At 39.8% G+C, this 19,433-nt stretch overlaps 2 pseudogenes; both read left to right on the top strand.

The window, feature by feature from the left end:
- Nucleotides 1-5,925: 5,925 nt before the first annotated feature.
- On the top strand, nt 5,926-6,705 carry LOC149210917 (protein NRT1/ PTR FAMILY 5.1 pseudogene; annotated as a pseudogene).
- A 390-nt stretch (nt 6,706-7,095) lies between these two features.
- Nucleotides 7,096-7,686, top strand: LOC149210916 (gamma-glutamylcyclotransferase 2-3 pseudogene; annotated as a pseudogene).
- The last annotated feature ends 11,747 nt before the right edge of the window (nt 7,687-19,433 follow it).

Raw genomic sequence — 19,433 nt, 5'->3', positions numbered from 1 at the left:
ACGTCAGAACACGTCTCTAGCCTAGACCTCTAGATGCGTTGCGTTAAGTTCCAAAGCATTGTTAGGTTCAATGAAATTTATTTTAGAGTTGATCTTACTTAAATTTTTCCTTTCAATGGTTCACTACGTGATGTTGATTTGAAATTCCTAAAATGCAATCTACAATGATAAACAATCTTTGTTTATTTTGAGTAATGAAAATCCTAGCTACTAGGAAAAGAAGATTACAATTCTTTCAAACAAAGAGTAAAGAGCACACACTAGTGAATTTTCCTAAATCATTTTTCACACAAAAAATAAATGCAAATGAAAATGCATGTATTTGTTTTTGTTCCCATTAATTTTAAAAAATGCCAAAAAGGAAAACTGAATGTAGCAAAGATTTGAAATATTTTACTCAAAGCGACATTTTCGACAATTTCTTTTTCAAAAGAGAAAGGAAGACTAAACGACACTTTTCAATTTCGAATAAAAAATGCTTTTGACACTTTGAATAAAAAAAAATCAAATCAAATACATGACGAAAAGTTCAATCGACTATCCAGGAAAGGAAGAATCCACAACACTTCACTTTTTGACACAAAACGACAGTTACGACACTTTTTGTACCAAAGCGACAGATCGATTTAAGAAACGTTTCGACAAAGGATTGTAAATGATGGACAAATACATAAAAACATTTACTAATCCTAATCTATGGAGGCTGATCTATGTGATGCAAGCAGGCTTCAGTAAGGAAGTATTGTTCATGAGCAGCAAAACAACTAAACAAAACTGAAAACAAGGACAAAAACCCCAAATTTCTAGAATGGAAATAGGTTCAATCAGTCATCGCACCTGAGATTCATAGAAAAAGTGATGAATCACACTTTACACACTCAGGAGGTGCGATGCATACTGGTTTACAGTGATAGACAGTGCGATGGGCCAGGGAGCGCAACTGAAGTGGGTTTTGGCTCAGATGTGCAGCTGATTTCAGTGAGTTAAGCTGAGCTATGATGGACAGTAAAGAGAAAAGTATAGAGGAATGCTTTGAGAGGTTACTGAGCTAGCAAAAGGGCATCTAGAATGCTTGTAAGTCAAAAGTTTAATTCATAAACTAAACCAGAGATTGACTGAAGAAGCATTCATCTACTATGCAATTGCAGAGCAAGAGCAGTTCGAAGGCTACCTGGCTGACTTCAGGCTCTGTCTATAGTTTATAAAACAAAAAATAACAACAAACAAACATCTATTCGATCCCCAGTAGAGTCGCCATTTTGTTTCTCTCGGATCTTGACTAGACTATTTATGGATTCGACCTGTCCATCTGAAGAAAGCCGCTGCCTTTAAAGTAGAAGTTGAAAAACTTTTGCATGCTAGTTTCATTTAACCCATTCCTCTCACTGATTGGGTATCGAATATTGTTCCTGTAATGAAAAAACAAGGAATGATTAGAGTGTGCGTTGATTATAGGGATGTGAATCAAATGTGTCCAAAGGACAACTATCCCACACCCTTCATCAACCAGATAATTGATGAATGTGCCAGACGCGAAATCTTTTCATTCATGGATGGATTTTTCGGATAAAATCAATTCAATATCTGCCCACAGGACTAGTCGAAGACTGAATTTGTATGTCTGTGGGGCACATTCCCGTATCGTAAATCACCTTTCAGTTTGAAGAACGTAGGGGCAAATTTTCAGAGGGCAATGAAGGAACATCTATGGACTCTAGATTTTGTTGTCCAATACTCTTTTGGCTTCATCCAAAAAGGGACAACGGTGAAGGGAATGATCACTTTCACATAACCTACATGGAACCTTGACCTTCCCCTTCTGTCCATGAACTTTACTATCACTAGTCGAAGGAGTGTTATCAACATGATCAGCATAGGTTGATGACACCAGACGGTGTGAACGGGGAGACCATTCTCTCAAGATCCGAGAGAAACAAAATGGTGACTCCGCTAGGGATTGAATAGATGTTTGTTTGTTGTTATTGTTTGTTTTATAAACTATAGACAGAGCCTAAAGTTAGCCAAGTAGCCTTCGAACTGCTCTTGCTCTGCAATTGCATAGTAGATGAATGTTGCTTCAATCAATCTCTGGTTTAGTTTATGAATTAAACTTTTGACTTACAAGCATTCCAGATGCCCTTTTGGTAGCTCAGTAACCTCTCAAGACATTCCCCTATACTTTCTCTTTACTGTCCAGCATAGCTCATCTTAACTCACTAAAATCAGCTGCACATCTGAGCCAAAACCCACTTCAGTTGCGCTCCCTGGCCCATCGCACTGTCTGTCACTGTAAACCAATATGCATCGCACCTCTTGAGTGTGTAAAGTGCGATGCATCCTTGTTTCTGTGAAGCCCAGGTGCGATGACTGACTAAACCTATTTCCATTCTAGAAATTTGGGGTTTTTTGTCCTTGTTTTTAGTCTTGTTTAGTTGTTTTGCTGCTCATGGACAGTACTTCCTTACTGAAGCTTGCTTGCATCACATAGATCAACCTCCATATATTAGGATTACTAAATGTTTTTATGTATTTTTCCATCATTTACAATCCTTTGTCGAAAAGTTGCTTAAATCGATCTGTCGCTTTGGTACAAAAAGTGTCATAACTGTCGTTTTGTGTCAAAAAGTGAAGTGTCATGGATTCTTCCTTCCCTAGATAGTTGATTGAAATTTTCTTCATGTATTTGATTTTATTTGTTTCTTATTCGAAGTGTCAAAAGCATTTTTTATTCGAAATTGAAAAGTGTCATTTAGTCTTCCTTTCTCTTTTGAAAAAAGAGATTGTTGAAAATGTCGCTTTGAGTAAAATATTTCAGATCTTTGCTACATCCAGTTTTCCTTTTTGGAATTTTTTTCACATTAAGGGGAACGAAAAAAAATACATGCATTTTAATTTGCATTTAGTTTGTATGCGAAAAATGATTTAGGAAAATGCACTAGTGTGTGCTCTTTGCTCTTTGTTTGAAAGAATTGAAATCTTCTTTCCCTAGTAGCTAGGATTTTCATTGCTCAAAATAAACAAAGATTGTTTATCATTGTAGATTGTATTTTAGGAATTTAAAATCAACATCATGCGGTGAACCATTGAAAGGCAAATTTTAAGCAAGATCAACTCTAAGATAAATTTCAATGAACCTAACAACGCTTTGGAACTTAATGCAACACATCTAGAGGTCTAGGCTAGAGACGTGTTCCGACGTCGTAAAAAATAGTAACTATCATTTTCATCGAAGGTTGGGTGATTCCTCCTCCTTGATACGACAAGTGCTAGCACAGACTTGTGCTCCCCATACCATTGAGTATATATTGGGAGACCACAATAGGCTTATATCCTTTATCCATAGGAAGCCGAGTCTGCCGCCTTATTGATCGCAATGCACTGAACATAGCATTCAGGAAGATTGATTGCCGTACATAAGTCCTTGGTAATTTCTCTTTAATTTATCACCAAGGTGTATATTGCAGTTTTGTGATTGGTTTGGTAATCCCTCTGTCTAGATTTTCTAGAGTAGTCACTTTCGTTCCTTTTCGACTCTTTAAAAGAAAAGGTCCATCTGAGCACTTGTCACTTTAGGCTCATCAAAAATCGAAGGAGACTAGAGTCATCTTTAGCTTTTTCTCGACTCTTAAAAATTGAAAAAGAAAAGTTATGTCAAAGAATCATTAAAATTAATTGAAATCGGAATAACATCCCTGTTCCTTAGTCGATCTTAGGTTGAGACATATGGCATCAAATCCGGGATCCACCAATCAAGGAATCCCTTTTGAGGGGAATCCTAATCCTTTCTCTTCTTGGGGAAATATTGGTGCTCCGTATATGGCTACATTGTCCCTCCCAGGAATTACCATTGGCCTGCTAGTATGGCTATTCTCAACCTCTATGGTTCAAAATACCGTGATTCCTCCATAATCGAATCAACCGCTAGTTGATAATGAAGTTGATCCTTCGCCTTCTTCTTCGTTTTTTTCTCCCTCCCCCTCTTCCTCTTCACTTGATAAAGTATTGATACTAGTAGCTAGGTAGCTAAGAAGAAGAAGAAAATGAAGAAGAAGAAGAAGAAGCCAAATCAGCAAGGGGCCAACCAACCAACCCTTGCTTTGCATGCAACATCTGATGAAAATCTGCCCATTAAGCTTCACAAACCCAAATATCCATGCATAATTTGTGCGGGAGACCATTTTCATCGAAATGGTCCTTTCTTTCCTCGGATATTGAAAGAATGGTCTCCCCATTCACACTATCTCGTGTCATCAACTTCTGGAGATCATGTTGGTAACACACCTTCAACTAGTGATAGTAAAGTTCATGGACAAAATGGAAAGGTCAAGTTTCCATGTAGGTTATGTGAAGGGAATCACCCCTTTCACCTCTGTCCCTATTTGGATGAAACCAAAAGAGTGTTAGATAACCATCCTACTTCACCACAACGATTTCTATCTGGTTATAAGAAACTCTCCATAAATCCTTCACTAGTTGATGAACCGACTGACCAAAATCAACCGTCGGTTGAAACCACTCTCTCTGAAAGTGAATCTTATGAGTCTATACCCGACCAAAGTCAACAGGTTGAGGTAACAGTTGACCCAATTTCACCTTTAGCTAATCATACCTTTCCCGAAGAGAGTGAAAATCATACCACTCAAGTTCTTTTTGTTTCTTCAGATTCAAATGAGCTTGGGGGCAATCCACCTGTTCCATCAAGACAGGAGGAAAATCCTCCCACTCCAGTAACTCAAGGGGTTAATCCTCCTGTTTCTATGGTACCCCCTCCAAGTAGTCTAGTTACTTCCTTTGATTGGAATCGACTAGCAAGATCCCGCCTTCCTTCTTATGTGCCTTTCTAGATCATAGTACAAGTTTGTAATATGATTGTATCTGGCACTATTATAGATGAAGGTGCATCGGTGAGCATCCTTTCCTCAACTAATTGGCAAGTGCTCGGTTTGCCACCGCTTGTGCCTGTTACAAAAAATCTGTTGGACTTTAACAAAGGAACCAGTCGACCGTTAGGGATCCTTCCTCAGTTACCTATCACTTTGGCAGGAAAAACCGTTTATCTGAATATGATGGTAGTCCCAAGACCTTTAGATTACAATTTACTTCTTGACCATGACTATGTTTATCACATGGGAGCTATTGTTTCAACACTCTTTCGAGTGATTTGTTTCCCACATGAAGGCAGGATTGTCACCATTGACCAGCTTTCATTTCCTAGTCCAAATATGGCTTCTAGTCAACCATCTTCCCTAAATGGTCCTTTTGTACCCATGGTATCATCCCCGCTGTTATCACTGAAAATGCTGTTGTCAAAAATTTTTAGCATATCTAAAAGGCAGGGTGTTTTCGCAGCGCCTGAATTCTGTTTAGCAGTTTCGCAGCGCTACCTGTTTGCGTGGTTTCGTAGCGTGCTACGAAACTGGGGATTTGTTTGAATTCTCAGAGGAGACCCAAATGACAATTGCTAAAACACAAGAAGACCGAATTCATATGCTGGTATTCTCATCAATATTACCAATTCTGAAGGTAAAATTTATCCTTATTCCATGTAGTAAAAAACCTAAAGGGTGCTACACACCCATGACCATAACAATGGGCAAGTTTCAACTAATTAAGAAGTCATGGCCAGCTATATCTGATATTGATATTGTAAACCCCAGCGAAAATGTAGGAAGGGGCATCTGGGTGTGAAGGGGCACATGGTCCACACCGACAAAAGAAAGTATTAGGAGGAGCGAGCACTTCAAAGTTTTTGGCCTCCATCACTCATAAAAGCTTACAAGCTGATTAGTGCAAGCATTCAGCAATGGCTAGATATGAAAATAACAGAGTTTTAACATGGAGTAGCACGTGAGTCATACACAGAGAAAACTTATAAGCAGGAGTGAACACTGAAGATTCTGTTGAACATCGCTCATCAAAGCAGCAATGGCCGGAGATGAAAACCAAGAGAGTTTTAATATGGAGTCTCAGGGATTAATTGCATTGGATGGCTCTGTCGATCTCAAAGGCAGGCCCGTTCTCAGGTCCAAAACTGGAAGATGGAAGGCTTGTTCCTTCGTCGTTGCCTATGAGGTCTTCGAAAGGATGGCTTATTATGGGATTGCCTCCAATTTGGTGATTTACCTGACAGATAAGTTGCATGAAGATACTGTGAGCTCGTCATCGAATGTCTCTAACTGGTCTGGTACAATCTGGATCACCCCTGTCATCGGCGCCTATATTGCAGATACTCACTGGGGACGCTATTGGACATTCACAGTGTTTTCATTCGTCTATATTGCGGGGATGGTAATTTTGACATTGGCGGTTTCATTGCAATCTCTGAGACCGCCAGAATGCACACCGGGCTCCAACTTCGGTCAGAAAGCTTCCAAGTTCCAGGACCGTGTGGGATTCTCTGTGGGTTATGCTATTCCCACGGTGGGATTGATTATATCTGTCATACTATTCTTAATAGGTACTCCATTTTACAGACACAAAGTTCAGAATGGGAATCCATTCGATCGCATGGCTCAAGTAATTGTTGCAGTAGTTCGTAAATGGAGAGTTAATGTGCCGTCGGATCCCACGGAACTTCATGAGGTTGACCCCAAAGCCTATGTTGCTAAAGGCAGATTCCCCATTGCTCATACTCCGGTTTTGAGGTTTTTGGACAAAGCAGCAACAAAGGATGGTCCAGTGTTAGAAAAAGCAGAGAAGGTTTGATAGATAATGGTACGCGGACATCAGTTTGTGAATTTACAGGTGCTACACTAATACTTTTGGCTACTAGATCGATGGCCGGCCAGTAGAGAAGAAGAGGGTGGGCCCACAATTGAATAGTGGAGATCACCGGATTCATATGGTTGATGCTGCAGAAAACACACCCAGTCCTAAGCGATTAATGCCAAGTGTCAAGTAGCTTTATAAAGAATTTGATTGCCATAAGGCCGCCATGGTTAGTGACACTGGGATAGAGATGTGGCGCAAAAGCTGGAATGATATTGATTGATGTCGTTAAAAGATGAGTGCACTAGTGAATGGCATCCGTGAAAGATTGAATGGCATCCCCTGGAGGCTGTAGAATTGAGGGAGGTTGACGGCAAGGCGGAGAAGATGGTTCTGTCGGTGTTTGGTTACGGTTCCATAATATGGAAGGTGGGTTTCCACTATGACAAACAACGAGTTGGTTTCATCAAAGGCTACCGTCGTCTTTTCCATCAAGGGAGCACAGACCATAGAGGAACCCCTGCCAATCCCGGCAGGACTGTTACACTCGAGCCTCACGATGGCCACATCAGTCAAGGCGTTGCTTACAGGGTTTCTGGACAGGAAGCTGAAGATATTGCTTTATCTTATCTAGAAGTGAGAGAGAAGGAATATGACCAAAAGGCCTACGTTGATTTCTATTTTGAAAAGGATTCAATAGAGCCAGCTATATCTGGAGTCCTTGTGTACATTGCATCAACAGACAAGAATTCGAATTAAAATTACCTGGACCTTGTACCATTGGAAATGATGGCTCATCAAATTGTTGGAGCTGTGAGTCCTTCCAGGCCTAACATTGAATATCTCTTTCAACTAGAGACAGCTCTACTTGAGATAGGTTGCAATGACAGTTACGTGACAGACCTCGCAAATGCAGTTAGGAAAGTATTAACATGCAAAGATGGAGATGCTACTTCAAATGGAGATGCAAAGTACTGAACTTCAGTGTGAACTTCAGCAATTTGTTGTCTTATTCGCGAGATTGGTTTAAAGGATATTTTGCCGAGCCTTTTGAGTTCTATAACATGTGCTGCCTCAATCTAGAATATCTCTGATGTTATTGTGGATCCATTGAGAGATAAAGTTGCTAGTGCCCACATTGCAGCTTTGATTTCTAGGTTCTATGCATAAAAAACAGAGTCCCTGTAGGAATTATATCTTCATCAAATCCTTCATCCAAAAGAAAATCAGTGACAGTAGAGAATTAGGAGCACAAGGCTAAATTTTATACTATCGATGCTTTTGACTCTAAATGGGAGAAATTTCTAGATCCAGGGGAGTTCATTGTGATGGTTTCATTGGTTAAGAAAATTCGGAAACTTTACAACAAAAAGATGCAGCTGATTCTGACAGACAAGCCGAAGTTGATATATGTAGACCCAGTCAAATTGCAAAGGGTGAGATAGTTTGGTTTGATAATCCTAAGGAGCTTAATGTCCAAGTGTTGAATTCTTCCAACTTTAAGATCTGTACTTTGAAAAAGACCACCTCATTTGAAGATTTGAAGACAGCAAGGAATACTCCAGTGACTTTATGTTCCAGTTGGGATTTATGAAGCTTTTTATTGGTTTGATGCTAATCAAGTTGGCTGTGATATGTAATGATAGAAGCAAGCTTCATCTTCTTAAAACTATTTAGGTTCCTAATAGCTGTACAAATGTCTGAAGAGATCATGAATTTAAGCAGAAAACGCTTCAAAGATATATAGGTTCTGTTTTGACATCTACAGCAGTTTCGTAGCGCGCTACGAAACTGCTGTAGAATGTTGTTTTGTGGAAAAACAATGAATTTTGATGATGAGGTCAGTTAATGGTAAAAGAAGGTCTCAAACTCAGACAGGGAGATCATACATGGGTTTCATAACAACTCAAATAGTGACAGGTGTAGGTCTTGAAGGGAAAATAAAATATTTTGTTTATTTTCATAAAGTTTTCTCAAAGGCAATTTATGACCGAGCTACTAGGGTATTGGTGGGGTTACCAGAATGTTCGGTTGATACACCTGTTGGTCCTTGAAGTATCCAGATCATATAGCATATGGTGATTATGCGTTGTTAATTGAAGGTTCAAAGAACTTGGAGTGTGGTCTTTAAATGATGAAGAGGAATGGAAGACAGGGGACCGTGGATATAGGATGATTAATTTTATCAATTAATAAGATGTCTTACAGCTAGCATCCGAGACCAGCTTGCTCGGTGAATGCTCCCTTAACATATCTTAGCCATAATGGAAATCATACAGCTGTCCAGCATCCAAGAAAGCATCAAGCCTGCGAGGAGAAAAGAATTAGTGTTTTAGTTTGATTAGGGCTTTATGTAATTACAGCCCAGCATGTTTGTAATTAATGCATTAGTTAGTAGCATGTAGGAGTAGTTAATAGGGTTTTCGAGCTCCCTCTAGAAAGGGAGGAATGTATTCATATAAATAGAAAAAGTTAGAATGTAGAAAGGGTTGGATACTTAATAGAAAAACAGTGTTGTTTTGGGCCATTGTAAGACCTTTTTTGACAGTAATAGTAAAACAGAGTTATTCTCTTCTCAAGATTCTCGAAGGATTGTCATGATCAAATGTAGTGATGATGTGTGGTACCTTATGTTATTTTATGGTTTTGTTGTATGCAATCACTCAGAATTCATAAATATATGCTCTGACTTCCTGTGTATACAGCAAGCTATGTTTTGGTGAAATATGTTTGATATGTAATGCTAAGAGCCTTGATTTCTATGAGGTCACTGTGTTTTCCTTGTTTACTTGATATTATAGACTCCATAGCCCAATGAGAGCCAGTTTAATGTGTTTCCAACCAGTTATGTTTTCATAAGTGAATAAAGAGTTAGCCATCTAGTGTTTGAAGGATTTTATCAAGAATTGTGAGAGAGCCCTCTCTGATCAAAGAGGCTAATCTTTGGTCTAAAGATTGGTTGAAATAGTTACATGAAATCATGCTTGGTTGCAGCCCTCAGTTGTGATTTTGTGATAACACCCGCCATGGATTAATTATGTGGCAACCTGTTCCATACCTACATCGACTAACGATCAATTCAGTGATGTTGTATATGATGTATTGGGGGCATTGGAACAAGATATCTCCTTCATGACCTCTTATGGGTTGTGATCGAAGTTGAAGGATAGTTCATTGTCTTGTGTCAACCTCGTTAAAAAATGAAACCAAGGATCTGAGCAGAGTTCCTTGTCTTGTGTCAAGCTCGTTAAAAAATGAAACAAGGACCCCTGGAGAAAAGTTCCAAGTCAAGTCTTTGATTAGGTCTCGTAAAATTCCAGTCGAGTCTTTCACTTGATCTTGTAAAAGAACCTTCATTCCACCCACCTGATAGCCACGAGTAATCTAGTGAATGTAATGAAGCTTGGGGGGCATGCACCTAGTTGTAAAGATAAGTTTCCTTGTAGGTTATGTGATTGGTCTGACACACCATTCACCTTTGTCTATTCAACGGACAAAGCCAAGGAAGTGCTTAGTCTATTCTGCGGATGAAACCATCCTGCCTAGGTTATGTGATTGGTCTAACACACCATTCATCTTCGTCTATTCTGCGGACGAAGCCAAGTAAGTGATTTGTCTATTCTGTGGACGAAACCATCCTTCCTAACCTCAGTAGTTTCCATATGGTTACAGGAGACTCTCTTTTTCATCATGTTGGGGGCATGCAAACCTTTTTCAATTTCATTTTCTAGCTTTTTAGCTTTGTTGTTTTCTAGCCTTTTAGGTTTTCATTTCAATCTTTAGGTTTTTTTTTTTCGATTTCCTTTTCAATTTCTTTTTTGATTTTTAGTTTTTTCATTTAGATCTTGCATAAAACGAAAACTAAAAACCAAGCATAGTTCCCCCATAGTTCAAGCTCGTTAAAAAATTAACCCACCACCGAGCATAGTTCCCCCATAGTTCAAGCTTGTTAAAAAATGAACCCACTACCGAGCATAGTTCCCCCATGGTTCAAGCTCGTTAAAAAATGAACCCACCTTCAGTAAATAACCTTTTTGATTGCCATTCTATCAACTTTTTGAGCCTTGGTTGTGTACCTATCATCACCTCCATTCTTTTGGCCAATCATATGCTTCCACTTGGTTGTTTACCCTTTTGAGGAATAGCTGCGATGAGTGGTCTTGTTAGCCAACCTCTTCCCAGACACGACCATGTTTTGAGAAGTTCCAAGCTTACCCAGAACCATTTTCTACCCTAGACACCACTCGTTCCTCAAAAAATGAGTCTCCTTTAAACCCTTTTCAGACTTGTTAAATATGAAAATATTGTCGAGCAATTGGCCTTTCCAGCTCGTTAAAGTGATTGGAAGTGCCATCCCTCCTGTACATTTTAATCTTTTTCAGACCAGAGGGATTATCTCACAAAAAGGTTTGAGCGCTTGTCTTTTTTGGCTCATTAAAGTGATCAGAAAAGTCATCCCTTTTGTATTATTTTATCCTTTTTCGGACTTAAGGGATTATTCTATGAAAAATAACTTCTGGAGTTTCCTTTTCGTCCCTTTTCAAACTCTCTAAACATGAAAAGGACCGAATTATCCTTGTCGTTAAACTCGTTAAAACAATAGCGACAAACTCGTCCATTCTAGATAAGACAAAGTTTCCTTTTTGTCCTTTTTCAAACTCTCTAAACATGAAAAAGACCGAGTTATTCTTGCCATTAAACTCATTAAAACAATAGCGACAAACTTGTCCATTCTAGACAAGACCGAGTTTCACTATCGCTAGACCCGTTAAAACATAGTGACACGTTTTCTCAAAGGGTGAATTATAGAACAAGCATATGTTATCCTCCTCAAGCTTGACAAAAATAAAGAGGTACTAGTCAGCAATGACTGGGGAAAAAGGGAAGAAAATTTGAAAACTTTATGGTAGTAGGTCGCTCTTGAACATGAAACTTTCACTCCATCACCATGATTGAGTCGGGTTGGATTATTCCGTTCACCGGTCATCTCACCATTGGTCTTCCACACCATCCATCTGTTGGGGTTAACACTACCAATCCATCTCAATGTCGCCGCTATGTTCAAGAGAAGTCATTCAGTCAAGAATTCACCATCCAGTTAATACCTCATCCACTGTAATACCTTCAACATTCATTTTTCATGACCACCATTCCTGAACCTTGTGTCGTCAGATTGTTTTCACCTCCAGAAAATCATTTTCTTTGTTTTGTGTCGTAGATGTGGGATACATCAAGGCCCTCCTATGACGGGTCACTTCTTGTCGACATCAGCTCATTATCCAAAAAGCTGACTTAGAAACACCCCTTTTAGTGCTTTGAAGCCTGCATGCCTCAATGGCAGGTTTCTCACTTCCGGCAACAGGTTGACAGCAATGGCCTTCGACCAAAATATTTTTTGTGGTGTTCGACATCGGATCATATATTCCCACCACATGAATTGTACTACAGTACATTGAGGGTCATTATCATTATCGGTGATTCCTCTCATGTCTGTTAATAGCTCACATTATTGGCTGGTAATCAGGCGATGTCTGTCCATGTTCGAGTTCAGAACATCTCTTCACATGGATTGACTTGTACATCTGGCGAAGATTGAATGAGTTTGAAGACCCCAGATCTAGTTTCATCCATCTGGGCTGCGATATATTCAGGGATATAAAAAACATCAAATGTACAAAGACACTGCACACACAGTCATCCAAACCAAGGGTGATGACTCTACATCTAAAGAATCACCAGTCTGCATCTATAGATGACTATCTGATTTATGTACAAGAAATTAATTTATGAAGCTAAGCATGGGAATGCCCGCCTCAGCTAGATCATGAAAAAATTGTATTATGATGATGTATTATATTGTATCTTATACAGGTCACTTTCCAGTTTGAAACCTCGGATCCTCATGCTAAAGCATTTCACCCGACATCAAAGATTTACGACTTCATGCTTTAGGGGGCAGCTGTTATAGACATATTTGGGCACTTCAACCCCAAACTTATATGTCGATAAACTAGGGCTCATCAACCCCTAAAAGAGTTGTTTCACATCCTAAAAGAACATGGTCATCTGATTACATCATTCCCCAAAATTTCCACCTGAAAAACCATCCAGAAATGGCCTAAACTGAACCATACTGACTACTACACTGGCCAGGTGTGTTATAGACATATTTGGGCACTGCAATCCCAATCACATATGTCCATAAACCAAGGGCTTCTAAGTCCCTAAAAGTGTTGTTTCATACCCTAAAGGAGCAAGGTCACTGATTACATCATCTCCCTGAAGTTCTCCATGAAAAACTACTCAAAACTAGTCAAAGAAGGACCATACAGATTGCCCAGTGATAAGGGTGCGATGCATCTCACCTGCCACATGAAAAAAGTGTGATGCATACTAGAAATCCCTTCTGTAGGGTGTGATGAGCGAGAGCAGACAAATGGCACAAGCAGTTTGCTAGGTGGAGACCCTGAGAATATTCTAGAAGATGCTCCTTTGACACTTGCCTCTCTGAATTCGCCCAAGGATGAGTAAGAGATCATGAAATCTCCAAGTGGAACCAAGAACTATTAGAGAGATGACACTAATCAAAATCCCAAAAGCTGACTCACCCCCGTGCAAACATCTATATATGGATCCCTCATCCCAGAGATCCAAGGGGCTAGAATTTGGTAATTTGCAAGGAAGTGCTGTTGGTTTCTCTTTGAAGACATTGTTGGGTGATCTTGCTTTGTATGAGGTGAAGAGGGATTTCATGCTGGGAGGATGGTGCTGGGTCAAACCAATGGGTTGTAATCCTCTCTTCTACTACTTCTATCAATAAATCTATTTGAGTTTTCCTCCATATTCTTGTATATCTCTGAATCTTGTATTGATATATGCATTTGTATGGTTAATATACATATGATCCTATATTGTTTATGGTGATAGATCTCTATGATTTGATAGTATTATGCTGCTTTGACTCTACAGGTTCTGTTTGAAGCGGGACAAGTAAGGAAGGAGTGGCGAGATTCTGTCAAAGGGTAAAGGAAACAAGCAAGGAGCCAAGCGAAAGATTGAGGTTCGTACTCTCTGCTTCTTTCTCATCTATCTCTCGTAAAGGAAAACACAAGTGACTTTAGTTTGTTTGTTTCTAAGATAGCTACCCGTATTAGTGGGACTAGCAGCTCTGAATAGACACTATTTTTCCCGATAACAAAATGGCGACTCCACTGGGGAGCGAATAGTTTGATTGCTTGTCTCTATTTGTTTGCTTCATAAACTACATACGGAGCCTGAAGTTAAGCCAGCTAGCCTTCAAACTACATTTGCTATGCAAGTGCAAAGTAGATCAATGCTTCTTCAGTCAATCTCCGGGTTTTTTTATGAACTGAACAACTGACTTGCAAACATCCTAAGTGCCCTAGAGGTATCTCAAGTAACCTCATTAGATCAGCCCCTATACTTTGTATTTACTGACTATCATTAGCTCAGCTTAAATCCCTGAACTAAGCTGCAAACTGTGACCAAAAACCAAGTTAAAGTCTCGTCCCTGGACCATCGCACTGTCTCCTTTTGGCAGACTAGATGCATCGCACCTCCCGTGTGCAGTGGGTGAGATGCATCCCCGTTTCCCTGTGTTACAGGTGCGATGATCAGGTAAGATTGTTTCTGCCTCCAGATTTTGGTTTTTTCTTCACTGTCTTCAGCTTTATTCAGGAGTTTTGCTGTTTGTGATCAGTATACCACTATTGAAACCCCCTTCCTTTGCATTATTCAGCCTCCATTGTACAAAGAATTGTGAATGTTTTTATGTATTTTTCGCCATTCACAGTTCTCCTTTAAAAAATAGTAGCTTAATCGAACAGTCGTCATTTGATTTGAAAGTGTCGCAAGTGTCGTTTTCAGTCAAAGAAAAGAATCCTCCTCTTTTTGATAGTTGATTACTCTATTACTCTTGTATTTGATTTGAATTAATAGTATTTCAAGTGTCGAAAGTAGTTTTCAATTCAAAATCGCAAAGTGTCGTCTTGTCTTCCTTTCGTTTTTTGAAAAGAAAATCATTAGTACTGTCACTTTGAAAGAAGAGATAATTCAAATTTGTATTTAGCATTCTTTTTGTCATTCGCACATTAAGAAAGCGGAAAACAAATACATGCATGTGCATTTTCATTTAGACTGCTTGTTGATTTTGATTTAGGACAGGGCATCTAGTGTGTGCTCTCTGCTCTATGTTGAAAGGATTTCGCTTCTATTTCCTTAGTAGCTAGGATTTTTGTTGCAAAAAGAAGAGTAAATGACTGTTTATCATCTTAGATTTCATATTTAGGAGTTGTATATCTACATCACGTGGTGAACCTTAAAGGAAAACTTCTTAAGAAAGATCAACTGTTAAATAAATTCAATGAACATAAAAACGCTTTGGAACCTAACACACAACATCTAGAAGTCTAGGCTAGAGACGTATTCCGGCGTCATAAAGCGTGGTAACTGTCGCTTTCATCGTAGGTTGGGTGATTCCTCCTCTTTGAGACGACAAGTGCCAGTACAGACTTGTGCTCCCACGTATCGTTGAGTATATATTGGGAGACCACAATAGGATATATCCTTTATCCTTAGGAAGTCGTGTCTGCCACCCTATCGATCACAATGCACTGAACACAACATTCGGGAAGATTGACTGCCGTATCGTAAAAAGTATTCTGTAGTTTTGCGATTGGTTTGGTAATCCCTCTGTCTAGATTTCTAGAGTAGTCTCTTTCGTTCCTTTTCAGACTCCTTAAAGGAAAAGGTCCATCTGAGCACTTGTCACTTCAGGCTCATTAAAAATCGAAGGCGACTAGAGTCATCTTTAGCTTTTTCTCGACTCTTAAAAATTGAAAAAGAAAGTTGTGTCAAAGCATCTAAAATTTATTTTAATCGAAATAACGTCACTGTTCCCTCGTTGATATTAGGTTGAGAAAATGGAGTCCACCAATCAAGGATTTCCCCTTGGGGGAAATCCTAGTCCTTTCTCCTCTTGGGGAGATGTTGGTGCACCTCATTGTTGGCTAGTTGAATTGTTTATGGATTAAACATTCAAGTACCACATTAATTGTCAACCTGGGGAAGTCTTTTTATTGCAAAGGCTACTGCGTACTGTATGTACTTAAATTCTAAAAGCATTAAAAAGCTGTAGTATACGTGATCTTTACGCTAAGTTATCTCAGTACAAATATAATGAAAGCAATTAATTAAGATTACAAATCTGAAAAGTAAAATGATGGATGCTTTGCTGGCAGAGGATCAGGACCCTATCCTCCAGGTGAGGATGTTTAGCACCTGCCCCTGTAACCAGATTTCTAATGCACACTGCACTCCAGTTCACCGGTGAAAGATCCTTGCACACTTCAAACAATTAATGAAACAGAGTACTAGCAAAACGGAAATAACAGAGGTAATGCTACAGAATCCAAACAGAGTATCAACAGAAAGAAAATATCACACACTTACACACTTGACAGAAAAGTAAATGGGTGAATCTTGTGAGGAAGGTGGGCCCAGTCCCTCTCACAAGATTCCCCAGAACACAAAGACTAGATTAAGTGCTCAGAACAATCTTCTATTCATCTGCCAAAAGGATTCAAGTACAATGATGTTCAGACTTGCTGATGTCTCTCAAAATCTCACTTACAGAGTTCCCAAAAAGATCCCCCCTTCTAATGTAGATGTCTCCTCTTTATAGAGGAGACATCTATTACAATAGATAATTACAGTTCATTCAGTTAACCCATTCTATCAAAAATAAGAATTACAGACCGCTGTTACAATAGTATAATAATACATTCTTTCTTAGGTTCTGGCTGTTACACAGCTGGTAACTGTCTTCGACCGTCTTCTTGGGATCTTCACATTCCTTTGCCGTTTCCCCATGCTGCTCCTGATTTAAGCAATGATAACTGTGTTCTACCCACTTTAGATAGTTGTGGATCATGCTGCGTCAGTGTTCTTCAGATAGTTGCCAGTTGTTGTCCCGCTGTTGCAAAATAGCCTGCTTTGGATGGTTGTTGTTGCTAACTATAGCAACTGCGTAGTTGCTGCTTCTGGTGTTGCAGCAACTGCGTAGTTGCTGTTTCTGGTGTTACAGCAACTATAAATTATAATTCCTGCAGGCTTAAGGCAATTACTTGACAATTTAATCAGCTTTTCCAAATTAAATACAAAGATACTCATGAATATGCGATGAACAATTAAACATATAGATATGCGGGAAGTTACTTCGTACCTTGGGGTGATTAAGTCATTATGCAATCAAAGCTTACAACTTATGACTCAAAAAGATAATATTATTGGCAAAAGTATACGGTCAAAATGGGTCAATTCTGGGTCCTAACATCCCCCCCAACTGAAGATATTGCATGTCCCCATGCAATGTTCATTCTGAGTCTGAATCGGAATACTGGGATGAACAGTGAAGATTACTCAGGCAATAGCTATAGGCAGTGACATCAAACTTCTATCTGAACCCACAGTCATTCTGTATCTGTCTCCATGTTGTTGCTTCTTCCTTGTTAGATAACCCGAACTGACCCTTATATTGTTCACCAGACAACCATAAAAGCAGAAATTTGAATCTGTAGCCGATCCAATTTTCGGCACAGTGCTGCATGCATCTAATATAATGCGGTACCCTTGAGAGTGCTACCTGTAAATTAGATGGATTATAAGGATGATATTCTTGCCTTTCTTTGGGGCAGTTTTCCCAAAACAACTTGTTTGCCTTGACAGCCAAGGGTGCCTTAGTTTTCAGATAGTGCTGGCAGTCTTTCAGGACTACTGCTTGTAGTTCACTGATGTGGTCTTTCAGCTCAGAATTATCCACCATTGCTTGATGCTGTACCATGAAGGTAGCTGCGTTCTGTGGTTCAGCCCTAATCCATAGAAGACAATTTTGTTCATTATGTTGAGCTGAAACAAAGGCGTTCTGCCATGTAAGCTGGTTGGCTAAAAAGGAGATAAAAGCCCTCAGCTGTATGTCGCCAACCACAGGTAGCATATTCATATTTCTTTCTTCAGAGACAGCTTCATTATGAAGGTAAAGCTCGCATAAGAGGTTTTGATCATTCTTAGGTGCTTCTGCGAATGTTCGCATAAATTGCTCTGACGTGACCACCTGATGAGGTCTTCCTTCTTTCACAGCCTTTATCTGTAAGAATGCCAGTCTTTCCCTCAAGAATGTTGCGTAATTGAAGGAGGGTTGCCTTGTGGCAAGTATTCTTTGGAATAATTCAAACATCTGGGACAATCTGGCCTTTAATTCCTTGATTTCTTTATACTGGGCTCTACACTGTTCCAGTGCTTCCCAGTTCTTGTAAGCATGGTTGAACCATGTCCCCTTTTGCTGTTGGAATGCCTTGCCTTGTGACTGCTCGTATTCTCTCCACCATTTCCCTTTTAATGTTTGGAAACTATCTGTTTCTGTGCATACATTACTAACAGAGGGAAGCTCTGTTTGTGTGAAGGCATCAACGAGGGTAATCTGCTCTGTTGGAGTAAGCTGGGATGATCCAACATCCTTCTCTTCATTTCCGACTGGCATCTCCTGCTCCTGTTGCACTGATTCATTTTGTTCTTTGGTGATTTGGGTGGGCCGGGGTGAATCTGAACCTTTCTCCTTATTTTCTTCTTCTTCTTCCTCTCGTTCCAGGACAGTTTGAGTGGGCCGAGATAAGTCTGTGTTTTCTTCATTTGCTGATTCTTGTACAACTATTTCCTCCATAGTAACTTGGGTAGGCCGGGGTGAGTCTGCATTCTCCTCTTCCTTATTCTCTGCTTCTTCCTGCATGATTTCTGAAGAACTTGCTAGTTCTTGTGTGTCAGCAAGCTCTCTTGTTTGGTCCTGTGCAGTTTCCGGGGAATTTACTGGTGCAAGTTCTTTTGTTTGTTCTTGTGCAGTCTCTGGGGAACTTACTGGTTCTTGTGTGTCAGTAAGTTCTTCAGTTTGTTCTTGTGCAGTCTTTGGGGAACTTACTGGTTCTTGTGTGTCAGTAAGTTCTTCAGTTTGTTCTTGCAACTTCTCTAGGGAGCCTGTTGGTTCTTGTGTGGCAATAGGTCCTTCTGTCTGCACTGTTTCTGGAGAGCCTGTTGGTTCTTGTGTGGCAAAAGGTTCTTCTGACTGCACCTTTTCTGGAGAGCCTGTTGGTTCTTGTGTGACAACAGGTTCTTCTGACTGCACCTTTTCTGGAGAGCCTATTGGTTCTTGTGTGACAACAGGTTCTTCTATTTCAGCAGAGGACTGTGGCATTTCTGTTTGTGTAACAACAGGCTCTTTCGTTTCATCCATAATGGCAGAAGCTTCCTTCATTGGTTCTGCAACAACCTTATATCCTGCTTGAGCATATATTTCGCCACAATTTGCACACACATATTCGTTATCCTTGCTCCTCTCTGCCGTAGATGCCACTCGTGCTAAAATATGCAGGCTGAACTCTTTTTGGTATGCTCCCCTGACCCTTATTATTTCCTCCTGATAGTCCTGAATCTGAGATTTCAGGAATTCAATTTCTTTCTGCAAGGCAGGTATGGTAGGCTGATCTCGTGGAGCGGCAGATTCCCATGGAGGCAGAGGTTGTGCTTCATGCTTTTGATCAGTATTTCCCACAGGTGGTTCTTGTGTATCACCTGGGGTAGTGGCTGTTTCTTGTGTTGCAGCCACTTGGTCACTATTACCTTGGGTGTCGACAGCTGGTTCTTGTGTGTCAGCTGTC

The sequence above is a fragment of the Pinus tabuliformis genome, chromosome 1_2, assembly GCF_031772625.1.
Source record: "Pinus tabuliformis cultivar Carrire ecotype Pingquan chromosome 1_2, CPIR1, whole genome shotgun sequence".
In the NCBI taxonomy this organism is placed as follows: Eukaryota; Viridiplantae; Streptophyta; class Pinopsida; order Pinales; family Pinaceae; genus Pinus; species Pinus tabuliformis.
Note: the sequence above shows the minus strand (reverse complement) of the source record. Positions and strands in the feature narration are given on the sequence as shown.